General features: G+C 33.8%; 1 protein-coding gene across 3 annotated transcripts in view; it reads left to right on the top strand.

Moving 5' to 3' along the window:
* LOC108737007 (transcription factor Ken-like) overlaps positions 1–20727 on the top strand; it is a 335172-nt gene that overhangs the window by 253973 nt on the left and 60472 nt on the right. For all 3 annotated transcript variants that reach the window (XM_025975837.1, XM_018469645.1, XM_018469647.1), the window contains one exon: positions 18361–18455. The gene's annotated coding sequence lies outside the window, so the exon portion shown is untranslated. The remainder of the gene's footprint in view (positions 1–18360; positions 18456–20727) is intronic.

Raw genomic sequence — 20727 nt, 5'->3', positions numbered from 1 at the left:
AGTTCTGCTACAGTTCTCTAACAATTCTGTATTCACAAACACTTTGCAATTAAACTTTCCATAACAGCATGAATCCACCCATGTACACCATATTTAACTTTTTTGTGTAACTGTAACTGTAGTTACCACAAATCTTGATAACTGTAGACACTTGAGGTGGGGGCACATTAAATTTTTGAGCGAAACATTTGGTAACTAAGGCAAGTCCCTTTTTGATTTATATATTCTTTAATCTTGTTTTCAGAAGGAAAAGTTGTAACTGTTCAACACCAGTACTATTTTACCGCGTCCAATTTGCATAAATTTTACTGTCATCACCTTAAAGCTTTTTATTTTGATAATACAATAACCAATAAACATAATTGTGTTAAATGTTCATACTATTTTCTCCATAAATATAATTGACTTTCATTAACAATCGTCATTAAAAGGACGGACGACAATTCGCCCTTCCAGGATGTCAGTTCATCCGTTTTTTTAATCTCCTTGCTAATTTCGGGTGCCAGGTCGACCCAGTTGTAACTTTAGGAATAGTTAAAAGGAAAATGATTTACTCTTTCAAGTGGATGCTTTACAAATTTCCTTCCGGTTTATTTTCCTGATACATGTGGACATTTAAAATAATTCTAATTTTACGACTTTTACTGTTAAACTGTACAATCACATCAATAATAGTAACAGCACAGTTCTCATAGATTATTTTTAAGAATAACAAAAAATAAAAACTTTTGTTTTCTACGGAATGTAATTGTACAAAAGTGCCTTTCTTGGGATCTGCAAAGTATTATTGCCAATTAATTAGTCGAGTTTGTTGCCAACTCTATGTGGTACTTTGGTCAATTGATACAGTTCGATGACATTGATTTCTTAGGATTTATACGAATGAATTAAATTTTACCAGTACGTAACTAGCACGGATTTCCAAGGAACATTAACGTAACATTTTATATTTTCATTCTGTTCTATTCCTCAACTTGATTTGTTGATGGAACGTGATGTTCATCTTGAAGAATTCGAGGTCAATAGTCATTATGTTACACCACGACTCCTTGCATTAGGATCAGGAAGGAGTAAAGCAAAAATTAAATTTTCTCCTTGATCTTTTGCTATTCAGAAATTACATGAATCACGTAAGGTCAATGCCAGACCAAAATGAATTATAATAAGGGCGTATAAAGTGCACATGGGCAATTTTGTTAATTGGTAAAGGGTAACTAATACGTAATTAAATGTTTCAGTTAATTACCTACACATTTATATAAATTAATTTTTTCGTAATAAAAAGCGTGACTTGCATTTAGGTTTAGTTATAAAATTTCGTGCAGATTTAAACAATTTATCATTGTATGGTGCAAATATACCTAATTAAGATTACATACTAATTAAACAGTATTGTTCCTCAAAGAAGTGACTCATATAATTTTTATTCATTATCTTTAGATGAACACTACAACAATAATTCCTCGTGTGTCAAAAAGCAAAAGAACATAAAGTTATATTGACAATACCGCTACAACGTCGAACTCATTAATGACTGATGTGACTAGATCTAACCGCTAGATATAGCATAATAGATAATAATTTAGATTAGGTAAAGAACATTAGAAAAATCGGTATGGCCCCACTTTTAAGGTTAGATAAGAAATACAGAGCACGAAGCCGTCGATGACACCATAGTATCGGTTCAACAAAAAAGGATATCATAAAAGTAACGACTGATTTTAATTTTTACATTTTGAGAACAAATTAAATGTCGATTAGTTAGCAATTCGAATTCGTTGCTTACCGACACTGATAACGTCGGCCAATGTTAAAAAAGTCGAAATAATTTTGTAATCGCCTTCCGTAATAACAAAAACATCGATTATTACCGGAGCCATAAAGTAAATTATATCAGTTAAATTTTAGTGTTCTCGGAAGTCGCACATTACGCTGGGCCAATTTTCAGTCTTATTATTATTTTAAAATAACGTAACACTGTTCCCAAGGCTACTCATTAATAGCTGGTCATTAGAACAAGTAATTTTAAAAAATGCATACGTGCTTAAAAAAGGTTTTTGATAGTCCCTATTCGACAACAGCTCAAACTGAAATAAATGCACAAGTAGGTTTTTAAATTTCGTAATGAACGAATGCCGTAGACGATCGATACCGACAGTGACATTGATGTATTAGGAGGCTGGCAGCCATGGACCATACATCATACTACTTGCAAAAGGGACTTGCAGAAAATTTACAGAAATAACCAGGCCACCAGTTGTATTTCTTAACCTCATTAATAAGGAACCAGCATCAAACAGGATACTTGATCGAGTGGCCTAGCCTAGAGGTTTAAACCATTGCTTAGCATTGGCGGGGACGCCGGTTCGATTCCAGGTCCAAGTTTTTCTGTGGTTTCCTTGGATGATTTAAGCAAATGCTGGGGGTAATACTATTCTACAGTTAAAATCATTCACTCTCATCTGTCTTCATTTCATCCGTCTCATCTTTGTCACCTCAACCACCATCTACCCATTCCCACGATTCCTGAAAGGAGGCTGAAGAAGGCCTTCCGGCGTAGTTCGGCAGCAGTGGCTGGTGGGAATGAAATATCCAAAAGATTTAAGTTGACAGGATATACTTTATATAAGACAGCTGATAAAAATACTATGTAAATGAAAAATCTAAGCAGTGAGATAAATCTAAATGGTATAAATAACGGATTGCAAGGATAATTACTGTATTAAGTGTGTTGCTCCGTTAAATAAATTACGAAATACACATACATGTATACGAGATTTATTTAAATAAATAGGTTTACTTGAAATTTCGTTACTATATCCTTCCGTGCTCCTGGGTATCGTACATGACAGCTTTCAAAGTGTAACATTAAAATGTTGCGGTAGCGGTTTTACTATGTATACTTTACGAATGTTATTTTTCCCCTATAAGTTATATTATCTACAATATTAACACGAGTATGACTATATAATTTATCTTAAACTAACATAATTACTATAAGTGTTTCAGTGAACAACGAGGTCCTACTTTCATCAGATGAAAATATCCCATTTGTCTTAATTATAATTGGTGTTAATACAAAATGAGAGGTAGATTAGATAAAAGGAGATTAGTGGCAACAATGATTCATGTTTTAATTTGCTCTCTAAAGGAGAAAGGTACCTCTAAAGTTCAGATTATCTTCGAGTTGATTTTAGCGAAAAAACGTTTACTAGAAAAGTATATGTTCTGTTCACAAAATATTTAGTAACTTGTAAATATCAAGACGACAACTGTAAATAAAATAATATCATTTTTTTAAGGGATATCTTCAGAAACAAGAACATTAATTCTATTTTTATGCACCAACGAGACCGTACCTGAGCACCTGAAAATATAAATTAAACCTTCGTAAATCTGTAGTCGATTAAAATCCAATGAAGTACGAGAACTGAACTGTGTTCTGTAAATTTATATGTCTCTATTCATATATTTTTAATGCCTAGAGGCAATACGGCAAAACTGGAATGAAACGAAGTCAAGGAACAGGTGGAACTTTTTTATTTTTTCGACCAAGGAGGCGGCTGGCGAGTTTTAGTCCGTGTTGTGTTCTCTGCTGGACGGTTTGTCCCCGTTGCTCTGGGGCCTACTTATATTTGATTTCGTACACTCTCAAGTACTCTTATATTTGCGGAAATGCAAATGGGCCGTAATTAATCGAAATACTAGACCGTGGATATAAGCGGCTTGAGAAATATATACATACGTACTACACGCTAGCTCATTGAATCAAAGTGAAACAGGTATACGATATATCTTCCTTTGAAATGTCCGAATAATTTTGCACATGAAACGAAATATATATCTAGAAGTCGTAGATATGATTTATTATTTGAAGTAGTTCTGTTTGTTACATTAGATGTCTTCTTCAATAAAATAATTTCTAGTTAGCCTTTGTGTCCTTTTTAACCCATTCTATGTTTTCAACTTATATTAAATCTGCAGTGGGTTACTCTTCACCGTATTCGAAACAAACCTTTGTTAAATTATCTCATCTAATGTTCATGTAAATGGTTACTATATGACTCAACTCCGGTAGATTTCTATAAGAAAATGATTCAGTTATTGTTATAATTTTTCTTTGCTACAGAATTCTTGAGCAACTGTAGCTACATCATAAAGTCGTCAGTCCCAAGACTGGTTGGACACGCACCTCCACACTTTCCTATTCTAAGCTAATCTTCGCATTTCCCCAAAACTAGAACAACCCACATCCTTAACTGTTTGGGAACAGTAATCTAATATAAGTCTACCTCTACCCCTTCTAACCCTCGTTTCTGCCTCTAATATGTCTTTGACTAGACCTACATGCCTGAGAAGGTGGCCTACCAATGTATCTTGCCTATTCCTTATTGATTTCCATAGAGTCTTATGTTCTCATCTTCTTTCTAATACCTCTTCATTTCTAACCTTCCCTATCCACGGTATCCTCATCATTCTTTGGTAACACCACATTTCGAACGCTTCTAACCTTTTCTTTTCCACCGCGCCGTGTCCATGTTTCGCACCCCCAGAGCGCCGCGCTCCAACCTTTAACAATCTATTTAGAATTTCTAAATAAACCGTTCACTAACATAGAATTAACTTCTTTTTATGGAAGGCGACTGAACCCTGCGCTATCCTTTGCGTTATATCTCTACCACTCCTTCTGTCCTGACTTATCTGACTTCCTAGATAGCTGAAATCAGCCACTTCTTCTAGTTTTTCGTCTCCTATATTCACCCTTTTCCTACTTTTTCTTTCCTTTAACACCAGTATTTTGGTTTTACTTTTATTTATTTTCATACAACACTGTTTTGTCAATACCGCTCCTAAGCTACATACTAAATTATAAATAAAAATAGGATCTTTCACTAGCTTCTTAGGTATTTTTATGTATAACTTAATGCAGCTCTATTTTATTCCGATAATATCACATTAGAAACCAAATCATGTTACGTTTCCTAACGTAACAAAACCAAGAATATCTCTACACCTTGTATATCAGGGTTATTGATGACAAAGAATTACTCGTATATTTATTTAGAATTCTAGGACAACAGTTTTGCTTCCAAGTGTAACAAAAATGTTATTTTCTAGAATTTATATACTATACATATACCTATTGTCAGTATATTAGACAATGTACACCCTACTTATTTAATTGAATATTTGTATAAAATTCTAAACCAGCTGCTTTTTTCTAGCATTTATCATATACATAAAAAGAAGAGACATGATTTTCGTATTAGTTTTCTACCATAATTTTCATATTCATAAATTCTTACAGATGTTCAAGATATTATATGTTTAAAGTTAATTTATTTTTTTTTCTTAGTTTAACACTAATACAGAATGACCCAAATTAGTTTCACATTTCGCTTGTAGTTTCCAATTAGTTTTCCAATCATTAAACTACCCACTGTCAATATCTATCTTAGCCATAACACGGCTAGAAATCGATGACCCGTACCTTACCTTAAGTCTCAGTCAGTAAATTTTATTGGGCTGTTCAATTTTCAATTACGGTCTGCTTTATCTTAATCGTTTTAATGATGCACACAGCTTTCGATTCCGTGGCAAATAATTACTTTGTTAAAAAGGCAATTCGTGACTGAACCACTTTCGCCGTATGCGTTCAATATTTACCTAAAATCGACTCGGTTTTATACCACCAAACGCGATTTACTTATTTGATAAAAACTTTCTCGAGCTAAATAAACGGAACCTCCATTGTTTATTAGCGAAACAGATTCAACATAGTTAGAAATTAATCAATTATATTAAAGTTAGAATAGAATATCTACCAGAATTGAGTAGAAAAGGGTTTTCTAAACTTATCATTTCGGCAGTTCTAAAAAGTTTCAATTAACAATTGTCCGGTTTGTGATATTGTTTAAATTTTAAGCAGCATTTGACAAAATATGAATAAAGAAAGGATTCTTTTTGTATTTTTGCATCCCCAAACATGGACATTTGTTGTTCATGTATTCTTTGATCCAACCCTAGACAAAAATTTTCAGTCTCTCCCCAGTCTCTCAGAGTCTGTTAGCGTCTCTGAAAGCGTCTCTCAGTTATTGCCCAGTTATTTTTATGGATCTCTCACAGTCTCTGTATGAGAGACTTGAACGATGAAATTGTTAATTCCGAGATTCGAGTCTCTCACAGAGAGACTGAATGAATTAACCTGAAAAATTAAGAGACTGGAGTCTCTCGTAGAAAGACTGGGATCTCTGAAGTATGTTGAACTTAGAATATTTTAACCATGTCTATCGAGACACTACTTACTGAGAAATTCGAGTCTCTCGTTCAGAAATTCGAGTCTCTCGTTCAGAAATTCGAGTCTCTCGTTCAGAAATTCGAATCTCTCGTTCAGAAATTCGAGTCTCTCGTTCAGAGACTGGATACGAAATGAGGATCTTTCTATGAGCGACTGCATTCTCTCGTTCAGAGACGCTAAACAGTTTTTTTTACAGTCTCTCTCAGCGACACTAGAGAGACTCGATAAGAGACGGAGACTCGAGTCTCGCTTTCAGAGACTCTGAGAGACTGAACATTTTTATCTCGGGAATTTAGGTGCACCGGTCGTTACTAACTTGATTCTATTTTTATGAAACAGCAAACATGCATATTGTTATTATGACATTCCTATTCCAATTCGGTAAACATAACAATCTGCAATCTGCGTTCCTGTAGCCGATACATATGCAACACCCCATATACGTGGGAATAACAGAAAGGCGAGCGAAACAGAGTGTAAAAGAACATAGCGTAAATCAAACAGCTAATGGCACGTTTCATACATATAAAGGGGAATGATCGATACCACCATTGTCCGTTTCCATACCTCTTCAACTTTTATCCTTTGAATAAAGATTCCCGAGCGGGTAGGCTGTACGATATATGTACATTTTAGAATAGATTTAGTCCTTACCGATACCATCAACAAATTTCTCGTTGTACGTACCCTGTTGGTAACGGTCGCAGAACCGACAATTTTGCAGCACACACTTGGAATAAAGTCTATTCAATGAATAACAGGAACTGATAGCGATCGCCATCGAAGGTTGTAATAGTTTAAATACCATTCTTACGCACGGTCACAAATTATCAATCAATACTTAAATGTAGTTTAGATTTATTTATTTGACCGTGTGAAGCCGGAACGAGGAAATCAAAACAAATCTGAATATTCTGTAATAAATGAAACAAAGGAAGACATAAGGACATTTTTTTCAATAATTTTTTTTATGAAGATAGGAAAAACTTTGACGCTTGTTGTAAAACAAACAAAATAGCTCAACCCCAACGCCAAAACACGACACTGTAGTTGTCAGTCCCTGAAGAACGTAACCTTGTTACCGAAAAGTGCTTCGGAAAACTATATACAATGTCGTATTTTGGCGTTGGGGTTTGAGCTATTTTGTTTGTTCTACAATTTTTTTTTTATTGTTTATCATAGGCCTGAAAATTTATTGCAGTGATGAAGACAATGGGTTTTATTAAAACATTAATCGATAAAATTGCATGTTTTACGATTAGGAATGCATGGGAAGCACAGTTGGATATAAAGGGAATATTAATTGTAATAAAATAATCGTCATCTAAAACGATAATTAGAAAATGTTACATTAAGCTAATTCATTCATATGTAAACCAAATGTGGTGATGATATTCGTATATCTACAATCATAAGAGCAATCAGTTAAGAGTTATCGTATTCAACGCAGTTGGATCTATGGTAAACAGTCACGATATTACTTACGGATTGACAGAATACAAATACTTTTACTTTTTTTGCTGTATTCTAGACCAAAAGTACACTATTTCTAAAGATAAATTGATGTGTTTCTAATTCCTCCTTCGGTTTCTGTCTGTATGGGTACAGAAGTTTCTTTGATCTCTGTGAGTCGATGATTGGGGTTCACGAAGGTTACCTGTTTCTAAAACCAATTCTGTTTACGACTAATTCACTTTTGAATAACTTGTAAACATAACGAAATTACCTGTAATAATTTAAATACGTAGGTACAAGAAATAATTTCGAAAAGCACCATGTCTTGACCTTTCTTACAAATGGATACGTTAAGTATTTATTAGTATTGACGCGATCGTCAAACTATTTCGAAATAATTTATTTATTAATGGACAGTCGCGGCGGCAGCATCATAGTGACCCTGGACATCATCGAGTTATAGCGGTATATTTAAATAACTAGACGTGTATAAGTATGCTCGTATGTAAAGTAACACACACTGTATTCAACTAACTGTATTTTTCAGATGCCGGAATGCTCGTCTTTTTTTTATCGTATTGGATAAGATATATAAGTATGCAGTTTTTTGCGATGATTCTCTTTCTTGCATCTGGCGCCGCCGGAACTTCTAACTGTTATTTATATGGCGAGAACAAACTCAAATCCATTGTTTACTATTATCGTATATTACCCGCAACTAGTTTATAAAGGTGACTTTTAATTTCAAGGATTTTGTATGGTTAACAAATAAAAAAAAAAAGGTGCAACGATGCAAGTGATTTCATTCAATCGAACAATAAATGATCGCTACAATGTAATCATTATTTTTAATTCCTCTCTATAAACATTCTTGTACAATGTATAAAATAGTTGCACAAAGAAGATAGTAAATTGAATGCATGCGATCCAGAAAGATCGAGCTGTAGAACAACATGCGCTAATTTTATTTTGAATTATGTATACAGATAAGGTAAATTATTGATAGAAATTACATACAAATTTTTGTGTTCACATCGAACCAGCGAAAATGCATAATTCGACGATCGTGCAGAATATATATCTTCAGGCATGTTCACGGGGAAAAGGAAAATTTTCGTAACTTTTAAATCGATATTTACAATTTATCCCACTAACCTGTTGCTTCGTAAGCGAAAATAATAATAATTACAATTTGTACCCGGATTTGTAAAAATAAAATCCCAGCAGAAATAAATTTACTACGTATTTTAGTTGATATTATAAATTAAATTGTAATAACTAAGAATCTTGAAATAATTTTTAAAAAAACATGTCAAAATTAAGATTATTACAAGTTACCTAATAAATTCTATCATTTCTACGGCAAATTCAGTCATTTTCAATCAAAAATTGTAATTTTTGCATTGTTATAAAAATTTAGTTTTCTCTGTGTTTATCTGAAAATATCGCCTGCTTCTATCAAAATTGTTCTAAACTAACCGAACTCTCAAAATCTTTTGAATAGAGCGAAACTCCCTTCAAAAGTATTAAACTACATTTATAGAAACTAGGTATATTGTTTTATTATAACTTTAATTGAATTATCATAGACCTATTCTCTAAGAAATATCTTAATAACGAAAATTTTCTCAAAGTGTGACTTTTTGTTTTTAATTGAGTATGTGCGGTATGTAGATAGCAGCTAATTTAACGTTAGAATTTTTATTTTAGGTTGACAAAAGAAACGGTTTCTACGTATAGGAATACTTCAGAGTTTAGGGGAATCAAATGATTCCCAAAGAAAGTTCTTTGTTCTGTATGTCCATTTTATCCGTATATGTGTTGATTTATCGAATTTTCCCGCCAAAGTGTACCTACTCGGCCTGTAATCTGCAATACCTGTTTTAATACCGATACCACCTATAAGAAATCGCGTGCTAGCGAAAACTAACGCCAACAAATTTCCATATTCTGGAGGCCGCCGAAGAATTTCTAGACAAACTTAACTTGCAAAATTGCATCTATTGTAGGAAGAGAAAACAAATGAAATTCTGAACTCCACTCAATTTTTTTATTCTTTTCGAATTTCAGTACTAACCTTTTAAACGATTTTAAAGTTTTAACGTGGATTACTACAAACGGAGCCGTGTGGTGAAAGCTGCAGCATTGTGTGGATTTCAAAAATATTCGACTAGGTTCATAAAGATATCGACGTGCGGACGAGATCTACTGAGATCCAAATATATCGGTTTTGACAGAATACAAACCTGTACGAAATTTTTGTTTTACTTTAACGTGAAATTGACAAGTATACATGTAGTGCATATTGGGCATTATAGGACTATTTACTAATATTGAAGAATTGGGGGAAAAAGGTGCGCTTTGGATTTTCGAGTGTAGTATTTGTTACCTAAAATAAAGGATACCTTAAGAAAATCGAAAATCTTGAAAATGAAAATGTATGTTTGAATAAAATAATGACGAATAACATTAAATCATTTCAAATGCGGAACTAATCCTCTAAATGGCCGGAAGAGTTGGAGTATGGATACTTAATAAGTAGAGTATAGAGGGTGGGGTCAAACCGCACCCAGGAATATACGTGTTTCGAGCTCTCAATCACGCTTCGCTAGCTTCGCTATTGTTAGTGCACAACACGACCCACTGGGTACTCGCTTCATCTCGCTGGTATCTTTGATCTAACAGTGAACCAGTTCACCTTGGTTGTTTTATCTGTTGCGGCCCTGCAGATGCGTACGGCAGATTTTCTTTCATTCCGTGTACATATGAAAACCTACTTCGATAATGTGTACAGCTAGCTGCATCATAAGCGCCGTGAGCCACGTTTCTCGGACAATTGCAAAAAGATAATTGCGCATTCAGTACAGTACCTAACATGCAGTTATTAGTTTGGTATTGTGGTTTGTAAATTAGGAACTGATTAGTTACTAAACAGCAATCGGACGCTCGGTACACTGTTTATATATGTGAATGTTGTGGGCGGGTTAGGTCGAGTCCAAGGCTTGGCCCACTTCGATATCTCGCTTTCGTTATTTTTTTGGAAATGCCCTGATTAACTGCTGCGAATAGTGGCTTAATGAATGGCTATTCGACGTTTTCAATATTGATTTGTAGACTTCGGATGATGGTAGCGATAGTAGCTCTGGAGATCTGTTATTCACACAGTCATTTTTTCGTACTGTTCCAGCCCATGGCAAGATTTATTATTCTCTCATTGATGCCCTTCGATAATAACTACCTCTCAAAACGCTTTTCACAATATCGCTTCATAATTTTGTGCTTATATCCACCTCGCAGGTATTGCTTACACTTACACAGTTTACGAATACGGGTTTACAACAATAAAAATACTATGATTAAAATATACTTATTGTAAATAAGATAACAATCAACGCTCAAAAGCATACAATTGTTCTAATTTATTTCTTAACAGTGGAAACAGTAGGACGTATTTTTCAAACTATAATACTATCATTGTAGGCATTTATTGGTAAATCACATAAAAACTAGAACTGTAGAAGTCAATGGGTCTCCATGCGATACTTGCCATCGTGGGAATTAAGTCAAAAAAGTTTTTCTGATGATGTTTTTTGTCCAGGAATAAACTAAAGTATATGAAGCAATGGATCAAATCAAAAGCGACTTTTATTCGAATCAATTACCAATGAATGAACTAAAAGCAACGAAATGGGCAAATTTCTCCGTAAAAGGGAAAAAGCATTCCGTATTCTTGCAATAATTAACTCATGATATATTAGCGGCATCTTATGTAATAGCAATAAGTGCCGCGCTTGCTAATTATGGGAAAAAACAAACAAAGCTTAATCCGATTTGCAAGCGGACCAAAACGAGCGGTTAGCCGGAGGCCACTAATAAAATCTAAACCATTATTAAGTTATTGAGAAATGATCTCGTTATTATTTCAAACAGACAAATAAAACTAGAAATAATAACGGCATAGGTATACCCACAGAGAAAGCTCTTACTTACAAATACTGGACACTTATCGTCATTGAAATAAGTTCTCGAATTAACTTAAAATTAGTTTCAGTAAAATTACGCAATACGTGGCGCTAACGAGCGATCTAATTAATCGAACTGATCATTACAAGCCTTACAACAAGGTACTCTATAAATATAAATATTTGCTATAAAATTAAACTGTCAATGAATACTGTGCACCTAATTGATACATATAAAAGAAAGTTAATATTCATATGTATTGGACAGGTGCATTTTCATAAGCGTTCGCTTATTATGGATATCAAGGGATAAAAGTACAACATTCCTTCGTAGGTGCGAATATGTATATGATTTTTCCTGAACATAATTTCCTCCCACAAGTAAGAAACAGCAGTTATTGTAACTTCGGCTTGCTCGGGAAAAATATTGTACTTTCGCTAAGGGTATAGTAAAAGAGTAATTTAATATTTTTCAAGTTTTACATTTTTTTACAGGCTGACAATAAAATTTTTGCAGCGGTCAGAAGTTAAACGCGTACAATTCCAGCGCTGCATATTAGAAAAGACCGTTCTGGTTTGGTTGCAGCTGCTCGCAGACCGATCTTACGAGGTGTACCTTCAGAGCAGGAATGTAACGGAGGTAGTTTTATCGGAACCGAAACCGGAGTCGGAGTTTTTAAATTTGCTTTATCGGAGTCGGAATCGGAGTCGGAATCAGGGTCAGAAGTGGTGGCATGAGAGAGAATTTTTATTTAAGGACAAATAAAACATTATTTAGTCAATTTTTTTTCATTTCAATTTTAATTATAAAATAAAACACGAACAATGAAAAAATAATTGACGATAGAGTTCTCAGTGCACGTAGTGGAAGTCGGGGGGATTCCCCGCGCGACATGTATGAAGTTCATACTATGAACCTGTTCATAACAGTCGACACAGGCCGCCGCGCCGCCCCTACGTTATGCTTCGACCTCCGATTAAAACCTTCAATTTAAAAGTGTCGGAGCCGAAGTCGGAACCGAAGGTGTAATAATAATCGGAAGTTCCGACTTAACGGAACCGGAGTCGAAGCTCCGTAACATCCCTGCTTCAGAGCTACACAAGAATTTTATTTAAATGGGAAACTATAAAAGGTTGCCTACCTGACTGGCAACTTATCTTTCTGATGGATGTATTAGGCAGCTGTTCCCAGCATGAACTTAACAAACTAAAAGTAATTTCTCCTATCGAATAGAGATACGCCTATCAATTGTATTTCAGTTGAGTAGAAATAAAAAATCTTAATAAAAAATAGAAAATATAAAAAGTATGCGGACCTTACCTAAAACTATTATTTGCCTACCTCTACTCTATAGTATTGCTTCCATCTGACAGGATTTCTTGGAACATCCTTCTAAATGTTGCAAACCAAAACGTCCTCACAATAACTTAAGAAAGGATAAGTCCATTTTTATTTAATTAATGCATCAATGTAATACGATAACAACTTTTAATTACTTGCATTCCAGTTACGTTGTTTTTTTATTGTCCCCTAAAGTCATTGAATGCGGGATTTATACGATTCTAATGAGCTTTAAGATCATCAAAGTCGATGTGAGTCGTTAAGGTAATTTTTATTTATGCATTGAGTTTCTGCCATAAGTCAGTTACACCTCTTCAATGTGGTTTCATAGCTTACGGCCACTTCCACTGCGTAATAATAATAGCAGTCGCATTTGACTTCTTCTGTCTAGGCTTTTTTCTAGCTATTCTAACTATGCATTAATGAAAAATTTCTTGACCGATAATTATTATTAAAAAACGAGTTTATTCGTCGTACCTATTAGAAAAAGTAGCGGTAATTGTTGACAGTACGTGAGTAATTGCAATCGAGCTACCGTTAGCTGAAATTGGGCGTGGATAATTGTTTTGAACTTTTTTGCTACATAGCATCTTCTATAATTGATATTTTATTACATGCTTTGTCGTAGCCCACGCTTAAATAACTAAAATCGTAATTAATAAAAAAAAAAAACTAATACTGAAGTAAATAGCACACCTGAAAAGGATGTTTAAAATAGCTGTGCAGATAAACTAAGAAATAATAAGAATGGTAGTGTCACAATTTTTTATGATGAATGAAATAACATCATCATCATAAGCAATATTAATTTGAAATCATTTTTTCGATTTTTTATTTACCCACTACAAACTACCTCAAATTAATGAGGGAAAAATTGTTGCTGTTGTCACACCCCCGCCGGGAATCGAACCCTTTGGCTTTACACACCAATGTTCTGACAATAGCAGCCACGACCTCTCGTAGTTTAGTGGTCAGAACATTGGTGCGTAAAGCCAAAGGTCCCGGGTTCGATTCCCGGCGGGGATGCGAAAACAGCAACAATTTTTCCCTCATTAACTCGAGGTAGTTTGTAGTGGGTAAATAAAAAATCGAAAAAATGATTTCAAATTAATATTGCATCTTAATTCACTATTAAGTAACTAACTATGTCATAGGATCATCATAAGGTTGTTATTCCTAAGACTGGTTGAACACGTACCTCCACTCTTTCCTATCCTGAGCTAAACTTCGCATTTCCCTAAACCTAGAACAACCCACATCCTATTTTCCTATTTGCGAACAGTAATCTAATCTATGGCTACCTCTACCCCTTCTAACTCCTTTTTCTGCCTCTAATATGTCTCTTTAATAAAGTAGTTGAACGAGAAATTTGTTTTATGTGATGCATTGCATTCATATTTTAACCGTGGCGACACCCCATACTACACCCTGATTTCATTTCATCCTTGCTGCATAAAACACTTTGAATAAAAATCGGTGTATCTCTGGTTTAGAGTACGTATATTGTTCATATCGATCTTAATTGTTTCAGACAAAATACTCAATTTTAGCAATCATGTTGCTTACTGTTAGTTTCGCACACACATTTTCGCAGGGAAGAAAATTACATTATCATGTACATAATTTAGTGTTGTCTGTTATCACTTTACACAAAATTAGCATTTCTTTTTCTTTTCGTAATCGACTTGCATTTACTCATGACACGGTCTACTCTACAAGGTAGAAATGTTATGTTAACTATCCTTTAAAAACACAAAGTCCAAGCACAGGTATGTGTTGTTACTAAACGCCCACCAGACGGGCGTCGCAGTCAATAATGTGGTTGCAGTTTTGTTGTTTAACAAAACATGTTCCGCTTTGCCTTCTGTAAACACGGATTGTTTGTTGTCTTAACTCAGCTGTTGACTTTAAAGTGCCATTTAATGTTGATGCGTTTAAAAGTCCGTGAAAATCAAACAAAACGTTTCGCTATAGTACCTACTAAAACAATGGCATTTGTACGTTAAGTACCTACTACGATACGTTCGTCGGTCGGTCGGTCGGTACTAATATTACTGCTACCTCAAGAGCAATGTACAATATACGTCTGTCTGTCTGTCTGTCTTGTTTATCAAGAAAAACAATCAACCAAATTATAGGTTACATATCCTACAGCGACCAAGTATGGCTCTATTTAAACTACTCCTATCGGACTTTAATATCTAATTTATTTTAATAACAGTTTTATGATGGTGTTTGCAAGTAGGTCTTCATAAAAATTCTATCAAAAAGATAACTATTAAGTAATACAATTTTTTATTGTAACTATATTGATTATTTTAAAAGATTGCATGCTATGTAGAAACGTATGCGGATGCGGAAGCGGAAGTGTAATGGTTTTAAGTGATTCTTTAATGTAGTGATCGTGCGCCCTTTTCGGGAATATTTGAATCTAACATTTGCATCATTAATATCAACAAAATAATCCCAAATGGTACTTCCTTTTTGCTTGAAAATTGCACTTTTAACTTAAAATTTACACCACTGAGCAAACACTCTTAGTATTTTCAAAATCAAATTATTAGGAGAAGCTGAAAGTCCTGGACGTTTCAAATTAAAGTACGAAACTAATAAGAGAATAAAATTTCAAAAATATCAACATTCGAAATATTAAGAAATAGATTTAGGCCCTAAACTTAAATTGTGTTTTGAAAACGGCCCAGTTCAGCCAACAGATAAAAATAATAAATTTTTACGACTTGTTTTATTGTGTCGATATATTAATTTTCAAAAAGATGAGAAATAAGATTTTATTATGTTCCCATAAGCTTCCGTTATAAAAATGCAGAACCAGATGGTGTTGCAACTCCAATTTGTAGTGGAATTGTTTAAAGAAAAAACCAAGTGGCAAAACTACTAACAGTTTAATTCTTGTTAACAGGTGTACAAAAAGAGCTTACATGGGTCGAGTTGAGTGTTGAGATCATTCTTTCGAAAATGTCTTTTATAATAAAGTTTGGTTCTGCTTCATAAAAATATTGGTAATGCATCGATTAAAATAAATGGTTTAGGAGAACTGTTTCATATAACAGTATGGTTTCGCTATGCAAAACGTTATTGGTCATACATTGAATTAATATGAATGTTGCATAGACAATTAATGAGATAAATGATATTACAAACGCAATACAGGCTAAAAGTTAATACACATACAGAGCGTTGAAAATACATATAAGCAGGGTGGAACCTAACAATGGAGAAGCGGATGTGAAAACGTATGCGGAAGCGGAAGTAGAGGTCTGTTGCAACACTACTGAGTACCTGCCAATGACATTTATTCTCTATAATTTTACTTCATTCAAGTGAAAAACGCGTTGAAACTTTATCCTTTATTGACATGCATATCTGTTATTTCCACCTGTATTGAGATGCACTCTCCAGCTATAACTCGCATTAAAATTTAATTCGCATGTATCCATATATCCTCAGGAGTTCATGGTGGGGGCATTAGATTTTCAGTGCTGCATACCTCAATATACTTAGGATACCATAAAAATGAGTATAATCTCACATAACTCAACACATCGTGCTCATATTAGTATATTATGCATCTTAGAGAGGAAAAGCAAAGAACACCTTTTGTTTATGCTAATCATCACTCAAATTTTCCTAAGTAATTGATTTAGCAATTGTACATATATCGCAAAAGATCTCCAATTAGACAAAGTATATATAAACTTTGCATGATAGGTTAATATTCAGGGTGGGCCAACCCATGGGCCAAAACTTTCAATTCATAGACATTGGCCTATTCGGGCTCACCCGTAGCTACATCCCGACATTCACAATTGCTTTATTTTATTGTAAACATTTGAATTGAATTCCTCAAAATGTTCACTCTATTATTTATTTTACAAACAGAAACTTAGCGATTGTTTACCGATGTCCTCATTTAAATAAGTATCTATCTAGTTTCTCTAATTCACATGGTATTCGGGCTCCAAAAATGGTACCTACTACGTTCAAGAAGGTATGTATTTTATTGTCCACTACACCGGACTAGAACACGCTGCTGACATTTCACTTTTCTCGTTGAATTTCTTGTGAAACAAAGTGCAAATACCGCGGGTGTATGCGAGTATCCGAGTACGTATATAAATTGGTATACACACAGAATACCGGGATGACTTGATCCGCTAAATTGCCTACAAAGTGTTTATGTTAGTGTTCCAACCCACGGTACACATTCGTTGTGTACATACAGTTAACTATCTCGGATAGCCGCGTATTTATTTGGATTGGAGTTAATGTCTTTGTGTTTATTCAGCGTCCGTGTTAAAGGAGAAATCTGACACCTTCTTCTTGCAGAACATAATAGCCCCGTATTTCTAATGGTAATCGGTAGCCCAGTGTATCCACATATTGTACAGTGTACAAACAAATTCATCTTTTATCACCTCTTATCTACTACAGATACACTTAACTGCTACTTAGAACCAATGCTCAGAAAACAGCCAATTGAGTGGTACACAAGTGTCATTACTAGTCCCAGTTGGCACATATAATGAGGTTTGTACTTGGTCGACGACCAAAATTTTCTGGGGTAGAAAACCATGAAGTCAACAATACATACAAATATATACAAGTGACCTACATGTGTTTGCACCTCGGTTTCCACAAGTCGTAACATCCCGGCCTAAGTACCCCCCTAACGTTTCGTATCCCAATTCAGTTATACCTTACTTTGAACTTCGCGCTCTTCATTATCATGTATATAAGTAATAATAATTATTATTATTCTTTATTATAAAAATTGACTTCGCACACTGTTATTCCTTGAAGATTTTAAGTTTGCTGATTCTTTATCTCTGCTACTTAATAAGCTGGTTGGTTGGCTTTCCAACATATTATTGTAGTAAAGGTACTTATTTCACACCGCACTACAAAGCCATTGACACCATAATATTCTACATACTTTTTTACATAAGTATCACTTCTTAATGCTTAGTAAATAGCGTCCATCTTCACAATTTCACGAGCGTTATTTTTATATTCACATTAGTTTATTTATTTTCCTAAAAATAATGCCAAAAGTACCTATTTCACACTGTTGCCAAATAATATTCTGCGCACTGTTTTAGATATGTATCAATTCATGGTTATTTATTTCTTTTTTCTTTAAATCACTGCCGCAAGAAAGTTCTAACAAAAACGACAAAAAAATAATTATTAACTATTAAGTATATTAGAATAAACTAGTACCTATGCTAATTAACAATATGTTTGTTTCAAAACACGTGTAAACGTCTTTTATTTTGTTTCAGTTTTCATCAATCATCAAATCCATCCAAATATTGTTCCTATCTATATCTATAAGAAGCACTAAAGACATCAATGGAGCGACATAGAAAATAACTGTGTAAGTAGTACATTAAAATTTCCATCTTTTAGTTTTTATTTCATGTTTTCTATTTGTATACTGTTATTGTATTAATTCATTAATTATTTGTATAAAAACTGAAAATGGAAAGATCTCGTCAATTAGTAATAAGCCAAATCGATCTGCCCATCACATTATTATACCTTCAAGTGGTTAAAACTAACAGGATTTCACAAAATTTGTAATTTACCGAATTGTGTTTTGTCTGCGACTACATGTCTTATATTTCTTAGTACAAAGGTATAATGAAAAGTGAAATTTCAAATGATGATAATATTTACTTAAACCACACTAGTGGTAGGTAGAAATATTTAAATTGCCTGCTCCAATTGCTGTGGCAAATTGGTGATTATAACTAAATTAAAAAATAATTAACCCATTCAACTGCAATTTCATAAAGTGTATTAATGTGGAAATAATTATTGGCACAAAAAACCCTCGTAATAACAAATGAATAATGCTGCCGTCTGCCTCAAGCTAATTGTATATATATTAGGTATCTTGTTAACGGAAATGCCGTGCAATTAAATAGGAAACTAAATTAAAAAACTCTAAATTCTGTAATTAAATACAGTTAATGCAACCAATGAGAATAGAGTTAGACGTATGTCCTATATTAATGGAACCATTAGTAATTTACTGACTGATGAGCATTTAAATACAATAATGCGAGTATGCATTTACTTACTTTGTATTTCAATACCAATGTGATAGTGTGAATTTATTTTTAACCGACGAAAAAGAAGAGGAAGTTCTCAAGTCGACGGGTATATTTTTTTTTTTTTAATGTATGACCAGGCAAATTTTTCCAGAAAAGTCCGATTTTGTTAGTTCTTTTTTTATTGAAAAGGGTATAGGTACCACGAAGTACCCTAAAAGTAGAAAAACAGGAGACAATTGTTAATTATTATTCACTCACTGATTGTAATGTATGACCACGCATAACTTTTGACAGAATGGTCCGATTTTGATAATTCTTTTTTTATTGGAAAGGGTATACCCCGAAGTTGGTCCCATATAAATTTGGAAAAAATTTTCAACCCTAGGGGTAGGAAAACAGGGGATGATTTTTAGTAGGAAAATAATAGTAATAGTAGACTGAAAAGTAAAAAATAATAACCCTTTATTTTATTAACCTTAATAAATAAGTTCTTCATTTAATGTAAGTATACCTAAGTAATTTTGACTCGACGTTAAACGATCAATAAACAAAGATCTCTAAATTACCTCAAATTTAAAGAAATTACCAAATAAAATTAACAATGCAATGGTAATTTCTTTAAATTTAAGGTAATTTAGAGATCTTTGTCTATTGATCGTTTAACGTCGAGTCAAAATTACTTAGGTATACTTGCATTAATTAAAGAACTTATTTATTAGGGTTAATAAAATAAAGGGTTATTATTTTTTACTTTTCGGTTTTTTCGGCGGTTTAATTTTTCTGTTAAAGGGTTTTTATTTAGGTTTCGTAACAAATTAGTTTGGAGAATACGGATTATTAAGCATGTAGTACTCTTGTTTATTAGCAACGGACGAAAACAAAAGAGGCGTAGGTATCTGTGCGGCCGACGGTATGTTAACAATGCTATTAATTTATACGGACACATTTTTACGCATGCTGACGATGGAAATCAATTTCGTTGGTATAATTAGCTTTCAACCCGTAACTTAACGAATTTCGTGATTTATAACGAGATTAAATATGAGTTGCGGCAGAAATGCGTACCGATGCATGAATTACTACTTTGGGATTGGCGAAAATAAACGTATGTCCGGCGAACCTTTTGCGTCTTATCAAAAAATAATCAGCTTTCGACAGGTCCAAATTTATAAGTGTAAGTAGACATACACATGTGATCTGCGCCTTGTTCACATGGGTGGACAGTTTTATCGTTGTTCTCGTTGTTGTTCTGTTCGATAATACTAAATAAGAATCATCTACAGAATATGTGACAGAAAAAACTGCAATACTAATTCTAAGTACCCTTATACTGTTCGTTTCAGGAAGTTAGAAATATGCCCCTTCCCTTTATTAGGATGCGCCGTAGCATAATTCCAAATTCAATCATATTTGTCTGCGGAGCTCATTTCTCCACCGATCATCGAGCGAGAACTAGACAAAAGTGTACAGTACCATTCGCAAAATTATTTAAACTGCTTCGTTAAAATTTAAGAATATGCTTTATTTAAGAGCATATTTAGCCAAAAATAATAACAAGTGAATTAACTTAACGCTCTACACACCTATAAA

Source organism: Agrilus planipennis, unplaced genomic scaffold (genome assembly GCF_000699045.2).
Source record: "Agrilus planipennis isolate EAB-ADULT unplaced genomic scaffold, Apla_2.0 scaffold98, whole genome shotgun sequence".
NCBI classification, from domain to species: Eukaryota; Metazoa; Arthropoda; class Insecta; order Coleoptera; family Buprestidae; genus Agrilus; species Agrilus planipennis.
This window is presented reverse-complemented; position numbering and strand designations above follow the sequence as displayed.